Genomic DNA, 17,932 nt, shown 5'->3' with positions numbered 1-17,932 from the left:
CATCCCCAAATCTCCAGGAGTTTCCTAACCTGGAGTTGGGAACCCCGTCCCCTGCTGGTGACCAGGGGATCTGGCAGTCCTATGTGGGGAAAATGTCTTGTGCCTTTAATAGAGGCTTAATCCCCCGTGGTGCAGAGTAATAAAGCTGCAGTAGTGCAGTCCAAGCTCTCTGCTCACAACCTGAGTTCGATCCTGGCGGAAGCTGGGTTCAGGTAGCCGGCTCGAGGTTGACTCAGCCTTCCATCCTTCCGAGGTCGGTAAAATGGGGGGAATGTAGACGACTAGGAACGGTAATGGCAAACCATCCTGTAAATAGTCTGCCATGAGAACGTCATGATGCAACATCACCCCAGAGTTGGAAACAACTGGTGCTTGCACAGGGGACTGTCTTTACATGGAAATAGGCATCTGACGCATTCCATGGCAGAGAGGTGAATAACATCACCTAACATCCCTTCAAGTCTCTGTTAAAGGGACAGGACATCCTTTTTCTCCCAGCAGACAGCAGCAACTCCAGGAATGCCTCTCTAGGCCAGCATTTGGCTTTCAGCAATGGCCAACCAGATGTTTCTGGGAACTCACAAAAGGGCATGAAGGCAATAGACATCAGCTATTGTTTCTTCTGAGCATCCAGAGGTGCACTGCCTCTTACATGGAGGACCCATCGATCGGCCAAGGGAAACAGCCACTGATGAGCCTTCAATAATTTTTTAAGCCATCTGGGGCCTAGTTAAGGTTGCCAACTAGCCAGTAGAAAAATGTCCCTTTAACAGAGATTTAATATGCAGAAATACGCAGTAGAAGGTTTTCATGGCTATCTTAATAACATCTCCTGATAATTGTTGCAGATCAAACTGGACGTTATATTTGGTGGGAAGCTTTCATATGAACATATGAAGCTGCCTTATACTGAATCAGACCCTTTTTAGTTGGAGATGCCGGGGATTGAACCTGGGACCTTCTGCTTACCAAGCAGATGCTCTACCACTGAGCCACCGGGCAGCAGCAGGAAATGCGAGAGACTCTTGAAGACATCTAGTGACTGGGATGCTAGCAGCAACAAATGAGCTGTAGTGGCACAAATTACCTGTACTGGTTCTTTTGCATGCATATAAGTATTTTGTCTTAGTATGTAGTTACCAATAAAGCATGTTCCTGTTTGAATTACAATGTATCGAACTCAGTATTTAACAAAAAGGCTACCTGGAGCAGGGCTTTTTTTATAGCAGGAACTCCTTTGCATATTAGGCCACATACCCCTGATGTAGCCAATCCTCCTGGAGCTTACAGGGCTCTTCGTACAGGCCCTACTGTACGCTCCAGGAGGATTGGCTACATCAGGGGGTGTGGCCTAATATGCAAAGGAGTTCTTGCTACAAAAAAAGCCCTGACCTAGAGTGACCAGGTGGAAACCTTATATGCATGGGGAGGGGGGAACAGTGGCTCAGTGGCAGAGCATCTGCTTGGTAAGCAGAAGGTCCCAGGTTCAATCCCCGGCATCTCCAACTAAAAAGGGTCCAGGCAAATAGACATGGAAAACCTCAGCTTGAGACCCTGGAGAGCCGCTGCCAGTCTGAGTAGACAATACTGACTTTGATGGACTGAGGGTCTGATTCAGTACAAGGCAGCTTCGTATGTTCATATGTTCACCAGACTGTATGTGTGCGTAAAGTGCCATCAAATCACAACCGACTTAGGATGACCCCAGCAAGGGGTTTTCAAGGCAAGTGAGAAGCCAAGGTGGTTTGCCATTGCCTTCCTCTGCTGAGACTTCCTTGGTGGTCTCCCTTCCAAGTACTGACCCTGCTTCGCTTCTGAGATCTGACGAGATCCATCTATAGCCTGCCGGTTTTGCTCTGCAATGCACCAGGATGCAGGGAGAGAATCATATTTTTAGCAGCCTCCTACATTTTAAAAAAAGGGTCTCTGAACATATAAAATAAGCACAGTGTTGAAAAAGCTAGCGTGGAATTTTCCTCCCTGATTGGCTAGAGGTTTGTTTTTACTGGTAGGGAGTTTTTACATGTGGCAGCAGGAATAAAACATGCACTGAGGAGGGAATAAAACATGGCGTCCTCAACCTGTGGTCTACAGTTTACTCTACAGCCTCAGAACTGTACTGTATTGCAGGTGTAGCTCAGAACTAAACTAGCAGATTTCATCACGTGGAGAGTCCTGGGCTTCCTGCCAATTGGTTCCCATGTGACTTCACCAAACGGGGGGTCCCATCCATCCCACAAAAGGACAAAGATGCCACAGACCTTTACATTAAGAACAACAATGAAATGTTCTGTGTTGTCTCTGTCCCATTGTGGGATTGCTTGTTACCCCAAACATATTGTGGTTCAACTAGAGACATCTGAATTCATGAGCCACAGAAGTATTTGTCATAAAATTCCCTCTCCTTCCACCATTATTCAGAGACCCACAAATCACCACCGCTAAAACTGTGGACAAGAAAGACTCACATTTTCCATCCTAGCCTGAGAGAGTGTCGCCATATTGGCAGGGGGAACAACCCTTCGCTTCAAGTCACCCCGTCACCCCTCACCTCATAAGTTACATGACACAATACAGGGAAATCAACAGTGGCCCTTCAGACTGGCCAAAGTCAACCATTCCCCCTCTCTCCAGCTCACAGCCAGATCATTAATGGTGGGATAATATTAGAATACGGAGATGAAAACCCTTGCTATCGGGACTTGTTGCGGTTTGTTTGTTTGTTCATGAAACTGTGCCAGACTGATTCAGTACATCTTCTGCCACAGGAAACTTGCAGCTGGTTGAGAATCCTGGAGATGAAGAGGTGAACACAGCAAAATATATATACATGAAGCTGCCTTATACTGGAGTAAGACTCTGTCAAAACCCACATTGTCCATTAGGTCACCCACTTATCTGTCTGGTACTGGGATCTACCTGGCTCCAATTCCTTCTTCTGTTCCTGAAGAACTAAGGCGTAGTAGAAAAATGGTGTCCATTTCTATAAATTCCCACAGTCTTTACGGTAAGGACCATAAAGACTATGGGAATTCATAGAGCTTTATGGTGAGGACCATAAAGACGAAGAGATGCAGCCTACAGAATCACCTAGAAGTAGGGTTGGCAACCTTCAGGTGGCACCTGGAGATCTCCCAGATAAGTTCCCTTGAAAAAAAATGGCTGCTATGGAGGGTGAACTTTATGGCATTATATCCTGCGGCGGTCCCTCCCCTCCCCAAACCCCATCCTCTCCAGGATCCATGTCCAAAATCTCAAGGTATTTCCCAACCCGGACCTGGCACCCAGACCTGTAGGGATGAGAAATGTAGCCACCTGAAGACAAGGTGAAAATTTCTGCACACCTAGGTCAGTCCTTAGGTATGCAAGAAAATGTGTGGTATATGAAATGTACTGGGTTCGATGCATGAGGAGACTCAGCTGCCGTTGATCACAGCTCTTTATTGGTGATTACAGCATGGCAATGGTTAAACTAAGACTGGAGAACTGGGGCAATGGGACCAACTATATACACGTAAAGTTTCCATACTAGGATGTCACTGGATCATTTGAAAAAGCAGGGAGCTAGTTATTGGTCTGGGAAAGCAGAGATCTGGATCCTGCTTCCCATTGTTTCAGTGTCCCCAAGCTCAATCCAATGAGCCAGGCAAGAACAACCTCCATAAAAGCATTGGGTGATATACTCAAAAGTATATGTATCATCAAGTTGTTTCCATACAGAATTATAATGTGAGCCTGTAGCTCACTTTACTAACAACTGTCATCCAGTGTAGTTTAATGGCTACAGTGTCAGACAAAGATCTGGGAGACCCAGGGGAAAATCTGAACTCCTACTGAGGACTAAGATCTAGGAGACCCAAGCTGGAATATCCAAAACTACACATTTATTTATTTATTTGTAAGTCAAGTCATGACTCACTAAAAGTTGTAATGTGCAGTTCGACCCTCTGCCATGAAAGTTCTCTGGGTGATCTTGGGACAGTCATTCTCGCTCAGTTTCTGCATTTGTTGCAAGGAGGGAATATGGCTTTGAATCTTCATTTAGGATAGAGTTGCCATTGCCAGCCTCCAGGGGGTGCCTGGAGATCTCCCACTTATTACAACTGATCAGTTCACCTGGAAGATGGACTCTATGGCATTATACCCCATTGAAGTTCCTCCCTGCCCAAAACTCTGCCCTCCTCAGGCTCCACCCCTAATCTCCAGGTGTTTCCCAATGCACAGCTGGCAGCCCTTTGGTGTAGCTGGCAGCCAGTTTGGTATAGTGGTTAAGTGCACAAACTCTTATCTGGGAGAATGGAGTTTGATTCCCCACTCCTCCACTTGCAGCTGCTGGAATGGCCTTGGGTTAGCCATAGCTCTCACAGAGTTGTCATTGAAAGGGCAGCTGCTGTAAAAGCTCTCTCAGCCCCACCCACCTCACAGGGTGTCTGTTGTGGGGAGGAAAATAAAGGAGATTGTGACCGCTCTGAGACTCTGAGTGGAGGGTGGGATACAAATCCAATATCTTCTTCTTCCAGGGGTGGAAAACAGGAAGGCATTTTTATAAATGGACATGTCTCTACAATATGCCATTATTTTCTGTTTGTTGCACTGCTCTTGTTCCATTGTTTTCCAACTTTAGCTGCAATCTTTTCTTCATTTGAGTTAATACTTTTTGTTTTGTTTAAAATTTTTGTGATCCCAGTCCTTTCGCACTGCTTATGAGATGTCTCATCCTATGGATGTCATCCTACTAATTGCCATCCAAGTGTGCAAATGCAATTTAAAAAGGTCAATGCTATGCTGTATCATAATGCCCCTGTATAAATCGATAGTGTAGCCTCATTTGTGTACAATTCTGGTCATCGCACATCAAAAAGATATTATAGCATTGGAAAAGTCCAGAAAAGGGCAACTAGAATGATTAAAGGGTTGGAACACTTTCCCTATGAGGAAAGGTTGAAACGCTTGGGACTCTTTAGCTTGGAGAAACGTCGACTGCGGGGTGACATAATAGAGGTTTACAAGATTATGCATGGAATAGAGAAGGTAGAGAAAGAAGCATTTTTCTCCCTTTCTCACAATACAAGAACTCATGGACACTCAATTAAATTGCTGAACAGTCGGGTTAGAATGGATAAAAGGAAGTACTTCTTCACCCAAAGGTTGATTAACACATGGAATTCACTGCCACAGGAGGTGGTGGTGGCTACAAGCATAGCAAGCTTCAAGGAGGGGATTGGATAAACATATGGAGCAGAGGTCCATCGGTGGCTATTAGCCACAGTGTATTGTTGGAACTCTCTGTCTGGGGCAGTAATGCTCTGTATTCTTGGTGCTTGTGGGGAGGGGAAACAATGGAAGGGCTTCTAGTGTCCTGGCCCCACTGGTGGACCTCTTGATGGCACCTGATTTTTTTTGCCACTGTGTGACACAGAGTGTTGGGCTGGATGGGCCATTGGCATGATCCAGCATGGCTTTCTTTTATGTTCTTAGCCTGGGCTATCAAGGTCAAGGCCACTGAACTATAGTAATATGTCAGTTATTAGCAGGGCTTCTTTTGTAGCAGGAGCTCCTTTGCATATTAGGCCACACACCCCTGATGTAGCCAATCCTCCAAGAGCTTACAGGGCTCTTAGTACAGGGCCTACTGTAAGCTCCAGGAGGATTGGCTACATCAGGGGTGTGTGGCCTAATATGCAAAAGAGTTCCTACTACAAAAAAAGCCCTGATTATTGGTTTTTGTTAAAGCCCTCCAGCAGAGGCAAATGGCAGCTATGGGGGGGGGGGGGGGCGGTGGTTGAAGCAAAGAAAGCATGGAGGAAACAATCCTGTGGACATTCTCTTGCCACCACGAACGCTTTTACATTTGTAGCGGTTTTGAAAGCAAAACAGAGAATCATTGTCATGTGGAAGCAGTCGGCTCTCTAGTTTAACGAAGCGTTCCCGAGGTTCTATTGTCACGAACATCCTTCATCAGCCAGAGCAAGAGAAAGCAACTGGGATGAAAGAGAATAGGCACTTGCTGCAGCACACTCTTAGCATCCATTCAGAGGAAGAAACCTACCCATCCCGCACTGTGCCTCCCTGGTCAGAGAGACAATGAATCCATCTCTCTGACCTTTTTCAGGATTCACAGAATTACTTCCTGAGCTCAAGAGGGGAAAACGAACAAGGCAGCGGTATCTTTTCAGAACTGCTCTTGCGGCCCTCTGTTTCATTTTGGGGGATGTGGTTCGCTTTCAGCGGATTTATTCAAAACAGGAGGCTCCTGCAGACAGAAGAGGACTTGTCATTTTGATTTCTTCAGCCGGAGCTGTCCCTCGACACCCTTGACTTCAATCAGTCTAACAATGGCGCTTTCTTTCTCTTTTTTTTTTTAGCATGCACATTGTCTGCTTGCCCTCACGATCCAGTGAATTTGAGCAACTAAAATCTCTGAACTGTGTTATGTTTTTCACGACTCAGCTCTGCTCACGTAAGTCAGACGTGCCATTAGGAAAAGCTACATCGGGCAGGAGAGAGTCAGCTGGAAGGAGGAAAGCTGAGAGTTTCATGCAAACCAGACTAGCTCAGGATTACCAGGGTGCAGGGCTTTTTTGTAGCAGGAACTCCTTTGCATATTAAGCTACACCCCCCTGATATAGCCAATCCTCCAAGAGCTTATAGTAGGTCCTGTAATAAGACCCCTGTCAGCTCTTGGAGGATTGGCTACATAAGAAGGGTGTAGTCTAACAGGCAAAAGAGTTCCTGCTACAAAAAAGCCCTGCCAGGGTGTGCTTACCTGTGACACAATTCCAAAGGTGCCCACAGGGTCAAAAAGGATGGGGACCCCTGTTGTAGACACTTGGTAAATACGTATTCAAATAACTGGCCATACCAGGAGACTTGTAGGTGATAGGTTGGTATATTGTATAATGTATGAAAAGGACTTCTGTTATTAAGAGAAGTGCAGCTATCAGTCACTACATTGTAGGGTTCCCAATCTCCTGCTGGGGGCAGGAGTTCTCCCAGTTTTCTCCCAGTTTTGAGGGCCCTAATCTGCCAAGATGGAACTGGCCAGCAGGGGAATCGCCACCCACAAGGAGCTGCGTTGGTGCCCGACATGTCTATCGTGATGACATCACCAGGAAGTGATGTCATCATACGAAGGATGCTCTAGGATTTGGGTAAAAACTCAATGGCACCATAGAGTAAAGACCCTATAGTAAGACCTGCTTGGGTAAAACTCTATCTTAAGACCTGGCAACCCTACTGCATTGTAGATTGGGGTCTCCGACCTTCTGAGCCTGCTAGGTGGTCGCAGACACAAAATGGCTGCTGAAAAATGGCTGCCACAGGAGGTGGAATCAGCCACAAAATGGTTCCCACAGTGTACCTTCATTCACACAGTGAAGAATCTTGTGTAGTTGTGGCAACTGCTCCCCAAAGCAACATTTTAAAAAATCTGCATAGCCAATCAGATGCCTATTTGAACAAAGCCCCTATTGGGCCCCACCTACTTTCTAAAAATATTTGGCAGTACCAGGAAAGATGCTGGCAGTGCTAACATCTTTCTTGGTGCTGCCAGTTGTGTTTAGAGACCCCTTTTGTATATTCTACTGGTCATATTTTGTTTTACGTCCCTGTTTTTACTACTTTTGCTGTTTGATGACTAATTAGAGGGCTGAATAGCCAGGTATTGATTTTTCAGTATATCAGTAATAATATGCAAGATAAATTCTGTCAACAATCAGTCCTTAAATTTAGATCCAAATGAGCAAAATGGTGATGTACTGGAGAAATCCTAAAGTTGAGTTGTGTATTACCCCAGAAAAACACAGCAAGATCTACAGAGCACAGAACTCTCTTGCTCGCCCTCTGCTGGCTGCAAATGGAAGTGCCACCAATTAGTGGCCCCCATATTTTCCACCGCTCCTTAACAAGATTAATGATGAAATGATATTTAATATAAAACAGAGTCAGGCTATTTCCACTAAAGTTCCAAGAAGAAAATATACATTATGCAGAGTTTCTGAGCATTAAAAATATCTCTGTTATTTCACTGGTTATTTTTACTTTTAAATGCGCAAAGGCTATTAATTTCTTTGGAAAGGCATCTTTAAAGCAGTTGTGGCATTAAGTGCACGAAAGAGATCCTTTCTCGATTAGAACTATTATTGCTGGAAAGCACATCAGACGCTGTTCTAGCACATTAACCATGGTATGAATCACCTTGATTCATTTTGCAAACAAGGAGAAACATTCAGATGCAAAAAGATAAATCTTCCAGGGGTGGGTGGACGTCACGATTATTAATTAAGACAGCAGGATCAAAGGAAGAAATAAATGGTGTCCCCACTATTCTTTTCATTCACACACACAAAACAGATTCTTCATGTAAAACTGCCCTGGTCTTTCGACTTAAAATCCACCATTATATCCAGCACTGGGCTGAAACTCTTCCAGTCTCATCCAAACCTGGAGGCTGCTATAATCTGCTTTTTAAACTTCTAGGCTAGACTACTGTATGCACCCCTATTTGGGGCAGCCCAGGATGACTGTCTGAAATCTGCAGCCTGCGCAGAATATGATGGGCTGCCTCCTAGTAGGGGATAGATCCCAGTAGGCAGCCATGTTAATCTGAAGCAATAGAACAAAGCAATAGACAAGTGCTAGTAGGAGGGATGGTGGCTCAGTGGTAGAGCATCTACTTGGTAAGCAGAAGGTCCCAGGTTCAGTTCCCAGCATCTCCAACTAAAAAGGGTCCAGGCAAATAGGCATGAAAAACCTCAGCTTGAGACCCTGGAGAGCTGCTGACAATCTGAGTAGACAATACTGACTTTGATGGACCGAGGGTCTGATTCAGTATAAGATAACTTCATATGTTCATATGTTCTAGTAAGGATGAATAATCAGTGCTTTTCTGGTTCCCAAGCAACTGTGGTATAGAATTTTAGCCTGGACTTATTCTTTAATTTTGCCTGGATTTATTATCTGCTTAGAATCCAGATGGGGTCCCTTCTTTGTCTGTTATATATTTGATCCAGTACAGTGGTGGCCAATTAAGCAGTTCAAATTCAGAACAGTCACGGGGGAATTGAGGGTGGAAGGGCAACCCCCACCCTTATCAGTAAGCACACTGGGATGTGGTGGGAAGAGGTGGTACTTCATCCAGCTCAATGAAAGCTGATTAGCTAGCAGCCCTGGTGAGGATGCAGGCTGATGATGTCGGTGTAGGGTTGCCAATCTCCAGGCGGGGGCAGGGGATCCCCCAATTTGGAGGCCCTCCCCCCACTTCCTGTTGACCCTGAAGCGGGGGGGAGTGTCAGCTGGGCACTCCGTTATTCCCTATGGAGACCAATTCCCATAGGGCATAATGGGGAATTGATGCACAGGTATCTGGGGCTCTGGAGGGACTGTTTTTTGAGGCAGATGCACCAAATTTGCAGCATAGCATCCAGTGGCTCTCCTCAAAACATCCACCAAGTTTCAAAAATATTGGATCAGGGGTTCCAATTCTATAAGCCCCCAAAGAAGGTGCCCCTATCCTTCATTTTTCCAAATGGAGGGAAGGAATTTAAAAGGTGTGTGGTCCCTTTAAAATGTGATAGCCAGAACTCCCTTTGGAGTTCACTCATGCTTGTCACACCTTTGCTCCTGGCTCCACTCCCAAAGTCCCCAGATATTTCTTGAATTGGACTTGGCAACCCTACGTCAGACAAACCTGGGAGCCAAATGTGGTCCTCCATGGTGCTAATGTGCCCTCTGCCTCTGCTGCCACCTACTGGTATTTACTGGTAAAGGCATGCACTGCCTTAATCAATGGTGGCTGGGAATTCTGACTTATGAATCTCTTCATCAACTTCCGTTGTCCTTTGTTTCCTTTACTTGTCCATGTATCATTCTGTTTCAAAATTTACCTATAATGCTGAACTCCTTGAACACTGAGATAATGGAATGAACCTTGGCAGACACGTCTGGGGCATAGTTCTACATTTCAGGTTCAAATACCAGCTCAACTCCCACATCTGTTTTCAAATTGTGCCACTTACCAGCCTAAGGCAGGAGTCCTGCCTCCTATTTTCCCCTTGCACATACTCAATAGAGTCATGCAGAAAAAATAGGAGGGGTAGTGATAGGGTTGCCAAGTCCAATTCCAGAAACATCTGGGGACTTTGGGGGTGGAGCCAGGAGACTTTGGGGGTGGGGCCAGGAGACACTGGGGTGGAGCTAGGGGGGAGGGGGGGGAACGGCTCCAACCTGTTTTTACTGCCACTAACAAAGCCTTTGGCTCACCACCACTTGATTCACTGGGGAGACCTTGGAGGCAGGTCCGGTTCTCTCAGCCAGACCATCAACCTTGCAGGGTCGCTGTGTCAAATCCGGGGAAAGGAGCGCGCTGGGCAACCCCTGCTGGTAGTTGAAGAAGTTGACGGCCATCTGGGCGGCCCTCTGGACCGGCGGGCTGGAGGCAGTCAATATCCCACAGCGACTCAACAGTGGGTCCTTTTTCCACACCAGCTGGGGCCATTCAGCCAGCAAGCCCCGAGCCGCCGGCAAGAGCGTGAGCAGCGCCGCCAGCACTAGCAGACGGGGACCTGCTGGAGAGGGCTCGCAGCGGCTGCATCCTTCCTTCCCGCGCGAAAGTGGGCGAGAGCGGGCTTTTCGGCACGAGGCAGTAGGCGAGCCGAGGGACTGAGTGCAGGCACCCGCCCAAATACTCCAACCTGTTTTTACTGCCACTAACAAAGCCTTTGGCTCACCACCACTTGATTCACTGGGGAGACCTTGGAGGCAGGTCCGGTTCTCTCAGCCAGACCATCAACCTTGCAGGGTCGCTGTGTCAAATCCGGGGAAAGGAGCACGCTGGGCAACCCCTGCTGGTAGTTGAAGAAGTTGACGGCCATCTGGGCGGCCCTCTGGACCGGCGGGCTGGAGGCAGTCAATATCCCACAGCAACTCAACAGTGGGTCCTTTTTCCACACCAGCTGGGGCCGTTCAGCCAGCAAGCCCCGAGCCGCCGGCAAGAGCGTGAGCAGCGCCGCCAGCACTAGCAGACGGGGACCTGCTGGAGAGGGCTCGCAGCGGCTGCATCCTTCCTTCCCGCGCGAAAGTGGGCGAGAGCGGGCTTTTCGGCACGAGGCAGCAGGCGAGCCGAGGGACTGAGTGCAGGCACCCGCCCAAATACTCCAACCTGTTTTTACTGCCACTAACAAAGCCTTTGGCTCACCACCACTTGATTCACTGGGGAGACCTTGGAGGCAGGTCCGGTTCTCTCAGCCAGACCATCAACCTTGCAGGGTCGCTGTGTCAAATCCGGGGAAAGGAGCACGCTGGGCAACCCCTGCTGGTAGTTGAAGAAGTTGACGGCCATCTGGGCGGCCCTCTGGACCGGCGGGCTGGAGGCAGTCAATATCCCACAGCAACTCAACAGTGGGTCCTTTTTCCACACCAGCTGGGGCCGTTCAGCCAGCAAGCCCCGAGCCGCCGGCAAGAGCGTGAGCAGCGCCGCCAGCACTAGCAGACGGGGACCTGCTGGAGAGGGCTCGCAGCGACTGCATCCTTCCTTCCCGCGCGAAAGTGGGCGAGAGCGGGCTTTTCGGCACGAGGCAGCAGGCGAGCCGAGGGACTGAGTGCAGGCACCCGCCCAAATACAAAGAGGTCGGGGCTGTCCCCCGGCTGCCCGGCCCTCGCTCCCTCCCTCCTCCGGAGGAGCAGCTATGGTGAGCGGAGGGCGCTCCTTGGCGCCATTTCCCCCCCTCCCCCCGCTTCTGTTTTTTGGGGAAGCGGGGGAAGAGGCTGGACACCCTGGGGTCCCCCGCCAGGGCGGAAGGGTTGGGAAGCCTACCATCTTGTGATCGTGCCCATTAGTCTTTCTCAACAAAATGAAAGCAGAAGAGCCACAGCTGCTGGGTCAGAGTTCAACAATGAGAAATGCTGTGTTTTGTTGTGAGGAACTGTTGGATTATGCTTTGAAGTTTTGTAATTGGGGACATTGATGGATTATACGTTGAATCTTTGTAATTGGAGATGCGTTTAGAATGTTTTCTTGTTAATTACTTTGAGCTTATGAACTGTTGAAATGTATATATAATAGATACGAACAAAATAGTCAGCCAAAAAGAGCATTTAAAGTTTCATAACAAACATATCATATTAAAAGGAATATAGACTATAGTTACTTACTTAGTAGTCTTTCGCAGCATTTCTAAAGCAGCTGAGCTGAGGGAACAACATAGTTGGGGGCCATTGGCGTAGATGTATAAGGCCAGGGGTGGAATTCTAGCAGGAGCTCCTTTGCATATTAGGCCACACACCCCTGATGTAGCCAGTCCTCCAAGAGCTTACAAGGCTCCTTTGTGTAAGTTCTCGGAGGATTGGCTACATCATGGGGGTGTGGCCTAATATGTAAAACAGCTCCTGCGAGAATTCCACCCCTGTATAAGCCACTCCCATCCCAGGAGCCTCGGGGTCAACGAGAGAACACATATGGCTGGAATGGGGGTACACTGCTTGACCACCGTCACTAGACTTATCGTTCACTAGGGTTGCCAGCCTCCAGGTGGGGCCTGGAGATCTCCCGCTTTTACAACTGATTTCCAGCTGGCAGAGATCAGCTCCCCTGGGGGAAATGGCTGCTTTGAAGGGTGGACTCGATGTCACTGTACCATGCTGAGGCCCCTCCCCTTCACAAACCCCATCCTCTCCCGTATCCATCTTCAAATTCTCCAGGTATTTCCCAACACTGACCTGGCAACCCTAATCTCCACCCTCAATCATTTGAGAAGCAGGAGAAAAATGGGAGGGAAATGGCATTGGTGATGACACTCTAGGAATTTCCAGAGTTTCTATGGTCTTCATCGTAGCAATCAGGGGGAATTCCTGGGGTGTCACTCAGAAGCGATGTCACATGAAACTCCACCCAACCAGGCACCACCACCCAAATATTTGCCAACAGACAGCTAGGAACTTTATCACTGGGCAGGTGTTGGAGAAAGAGGACTGTGAGCTTATTAGCAAGAGCCACTAAGCAAGCATGGGGGAAAGAGGTGAGCTGATGGTGCGTCATGGGCAGGGCCGGATTAACAATTAGGCCAAGTAGGCACTGGCCTATGGGCCCCCCACACCTTTAGGGGCCCTGGGCTGGCTCCCCACCATTTCTCCCCCTGCTTGCAGCCCTCCTAGCCTGCATGTGCAGCCAGCAACTGAGCCACTCTTTGCCCAATTTGCCTGGTGCGGCTGCTGGTGGTGTCCTTGCCAAATTTGCCTCTCTCTGCCTCTCCCCCGCAGCTGTGTCAAAGAGACTTTTGAGAAGGTGCCTGCAGGCTGCAGCAGGAACCGCATGCAACATGGTGGGTGCTCTGACTCTGAGATAATTTGTGAGGCGGCCCCCCCGAGATTTTGACTGCCTAGGGGCGCCCATAGCGTTTAATCAGGCACTGGTAATGAGGCCATTGGCTTGTCATAGTAACCTCTGTGCTGTGCCACCACATCCTGCCCATTTTCCTCTACTATTGCCCAGCCAGCAAATGGGCATCTTATACGCTTCACCCTTCATAGCTGTTTGGTGGTACTAGCAGCTCCCTGGGGCTCCATCCCACCACACAACCCAGCACTGCGTAGGACAGTTAACCGCTAAAGCAGCAGTTCTCTGCACCCTTCAGTAAATTCCATTGAACTTGGACATTAGTCTCACCAAGTAAACACGCACGGGACTGGGTTGCAGGCGTCACAAAACCAAGACAAATAAATACACACAATCCCCTTTTTGAAACCCAGAAATTCATAAACTGTTTGGATTTTTAAAGGTATTCCATACCTGCCAAACCTCGGCTATGAAAAGCCAACCCAAACAACAAGGTCTTTCATTAAATAATATGAAGGAGGAGGTGGGTCTCTGAGGCATACAGGGCCCAAAACACCGAGTGGGGTTGCAGGCAGGGTGATTCCGCAAGGATGCAGAATGTGGCATTGGGTACAGAATCCAGCTTCCTGGGAATTTTAGCTTTTTTTTTTTTTAAAGGCTATACAGATATGCCGAGAGTCAATGCGGTGTAGTCATCAAGGGTGTTAGATTAGCACAGGGTTGCCAGGTCCAACTCAAGAAATATCTGGAGACTTTAGGAGTGGAACCAGGAGCAAGGGTGTGACAAGCACGACTGAGCTCCAAAGAGAGTTCTGGCCATCACATTTAAAGGAACTGCACGCCTTTTAAATGCCTTCCCGCCATTTTGAAATAATGAAGGATAGGGACACTTTCTTTGGGGGCTCATAGAACTAGACCCCCTGCTCCAACCTTTTTGAAACTCAGGGGGGTGTTTTCAGGAGAGGCACTGGATGCTATACTGAAAATTTGGTGCCTCTACCTCAAAAACCAGTCCCCCCCCCCAAAGCCCCAGATACTGTCAGAACTTCAGAACATCAATGAGATCCCATACTTGGTTTCAAAGCTAGGATTTTATTGAAGAGAACTAAGCACTGAAAGGTACAAGATAACAGTGATGGCGAAAGCCAGCACTGGCATAGTTTTATACACTAAAGCAAACAAGTCACAAAGCCCTAATTCACACCATTACAGACACAGCTGTCTTCCCACCCTTGCTATCAGCAAAGATGTTGCCTCCTTACTCTGAAGGCCACACGGTTCGGCTTCAAAGGGTGTCAGTGTGAGAATGCACAGAGATACAACATAACTCAATCTACAGCCCCAAATATTTTGGATACCAGTGGGGCAAGGTTAACTACTATCCAGGCACTTAAGGTTAAAAAGAGGTTACAACATGGAGTCGGTCTGGTTCAGTCCCAGACTCCCTACCTTCATAGCAAGAGTATATCACATTACATCAATTACACTGGCTACATAATAACAAAGCAGCAGTAAAGTTACAAGTTCTGACAGATACCCACGGATCAATTCTCCATTATACCCTATGGGAATCGGTCTCCATAGGGTATAATGGAGTGCCCAACAGACATTTCCCTCCCTCCCCCCGCTTTCTGATAACCCTGAAGTGGGAGGAGGGCTTCCAAACTGGGGGATCCCCTGCCCCCAACTGGGGATTGGCAACCCTAGATTAGCATCTGAGAGACCCAGGTTCAAATTCCCACTTGTGCCATGGAAACTCACTGGGGGACCTTGGACCAGTCACTCACTCTGAGCCTAACCCTACCTCACAGGGTTGTTGTGAAGCTAAAATGAAGGAGAGGAGAATGATGTAAGATGCTTCAGGTCCCCCAGTGAGGAAAGAGATGGGATATAAATGAATTAAATAAATAGATATGCACCCATGTAGGGCTGAAATTTCAGATCCAAATTACACGTTATGAGATAGACGCATGATTGGATCTTCCAGAACTTTAAAAAAAATTGAAGTCTTTCTGATTAAAAAGTGTCTGCATTTGGGGGGGGGGGATTTGGCTTGGAGCCACAGGGGCATGGGGGAGGGTTGCATTCTTCAGGTTCCCTGATAACAAATGTGGTTAGCCTAATGACTGTCCAGAACTTGGAGGTGATATGGAATATGGTTCCCAATGCTGCCTAGGCAAATGTGAGATTTTGGGAGTGGTGCCTAAGGACAGTGGAGTTGGGGAAGGATTTGATGTCACTTCTGGTTAACACTCTAGGAATTCCCACTAATCTTTATGGTAAAGACTGCAGAGACTAAGGGAAATCCCTGGAGTATTACTACGGAGGCCATTTTTTGTTCTGCTCCTACATTTATCAAAGGTGGGAGAAAGACTGGGGCTAGGGATGGAGAATTCTCTGCTGTGCCTAAACAAAACCTATGTCCCCTTCTCTCATGCCACTGGTCCTACAAGAGCTGCCAGAGCCTCGGAGACTCATCTCAGTTATTTGGGCAGAGAAGTGGCTCTGTGTACTGATGCTGAGAACATAAAAAGGGTGCATGCACATAAAAGATGACACCTGGGGCGGAATTAAAATTTGTTGGTCTTAAAGGCAGGGGTGGAATTCTAGCAGGAGCTCCTGTGCATATTAGGCCACACACCCCTGATGTAGCCAGTCCTCCAAGAGCTTACAAAAAAGAGCCTTGTATGCTCTTGGAGGGCTGGCTACATCAGGGAGTGTGGCCTAATATGCAAAGGAGCTCCTGCTAAAATTCCACCACTGCTTAAAGGTGCTATAAGACCCAAACTTTGTTCAATAAATAAATAAATATTTCCTCAATGTAACTTGTAGTTTGGCCTTCAAATTCCTGCGAATTATATACATTTGGTGGGGGGACGGCATCAGTGCCTTGCATAATTCTTTGCCTATCTCTATGACCATCAAAAATCCAGATAGAAATACAAATAATGTCAAAGTGGAGGGGGGGGATCCGTGTAATAAATCATGCTCATTTGCAAATGACAAAAGCCTTATATGGCCGAGGACCAGCCTACCTAAGGGACCGTCTCTCCCCATATGAACCCCAGAGGGCACTGAGGTCAGTTGGAGAAAACAAAATGACTATCCCCGGGCCGAGAGAGGTCAAGCTCCAAAACACCAGAGCACGGGCCTTTTCAGTTGCGGCCCCTGCACTTTGGAACCAGCTTCCAGAGGAAGTGCGGGCCCTGCGGAACCTTGATCAGTTCCGCAGGGCCTGCAAGACCGTCCTTTTTAAACAAGCGTACATTGACATCGGCTGCTGAATTACTCTGAATAATGAACCGCCATCTATATTACTATGGAATTATTTAAACTGGCAGAATCAGCGCCAAAATATCTTTATTGCTGCCAGATATATTTAACTTAACTTAAATTATGTATTTTAATTCAATTAACTGGTTTTTATATGTTTAATTTTAATTGTTAAATTTAAAGTTTTTATCTATTAATTTAAATGCATAAAATGTTGTTAGCCGCCCTGAGCCGCCTAGGCGGGGAGGGCGGGATACAAATGAAATCTATTATTATTATTATTATTATTATTATTATTATTATTATTATTATTATTATTATTATTATTATTATTATTATTATCATCATCATCAAACAAGACTACAACAGTACAGATCAGGTTGCTGAGAAGTACTGTGCCCTCCAAAGCAGAGTAGTTAAGTCCATTGAAGTTATAGGGCTTAGAAGGGTCTGACTTGGCTCAGGGTGTCACTGTTAATCGTTGCACACTGCAATATGCAAAGGATTAGACTTTCCTTTTGCTTCTGTAGCTTACCAGGGTGTGCATTCTAAGCCCTTTCCAAGACAACAGCGCAATCCAAACATCAAGAGCATTCCATTTTCTTATTATTATCATACAGCACCATCTACAGTCCTAGCACTGTAACAAAGAAAGCACACTGGAAGGCAGGCATAAATTTACAGGCCAAAGACTCTGTTTTTAGAGAAGGGGCTTTAGATATCGGTGAAAAATGCTGGCCCAAAGTCGTTTGCTCAGCTTGTCAGGACTAATAGTAGGAGCATCTGTATGTCCCTCACTTATTACAGGGAAGGTTGCCAACTGAATATTAGGAAGTTCCAGGAGATATGGGGAGTAAGGTCCGGGGTGGGTGGGTTTTGTAGAAGTGAGAGACAATCCCTGGAGGGAGATCCTGGCCTGGACATCAGACACCCTAATCTGGTAGAACTTCATGAATTGAAGGGGGCTAAATTAGAACCTACAATGTTCTCCCTACACACTTAGAAGGGCTGCATACTTTTTTTTTTAAAACTATTCTTAATGAGACGCAAAAAAAATCAAATGAGGGCTCATGCCACTGTTTGTAATACCTTTCGAAATCCAGGAAGGAAGAGAAAAGTTTGGAGACCTAACCAGCATCGAAAACATGATCAACAGCACAAGAATCAGGGTCCAGACCCTGGTTCAGCCTCAAAAGGATCTCTTTCCCACTTAACAGGGTCATCTTGGCTTCGTCATCACGGCTTCCATCACAGGCCTGCTGCACAAAAGATTTCTGAGTCATTCTAGTGAAGAATAATCCTCTTTGCCCCAGAATTCTTTCCTGGAGG

This window comes from Heteronotia binoei, chromosome 2, assembly GCF_032191835.1.
Source record: "Heteronotia binoei isolate CCM8104 ecotype False Entrance Well chromosome 2, APGP_CSIRO_Hbin_v1, whole genome shotgun sequence".
Lineage (NCBI taxonomy): Eukaryota > Metazoa > Chordata > Lepidosauria > Squamata > Gekkonidae > Heteronotia > Heteronotia binoei.
The sequence above is the reverse complement of the archived record's forward strand: the minus strand, read 5'-3'. Positions refer to the sequence as shown.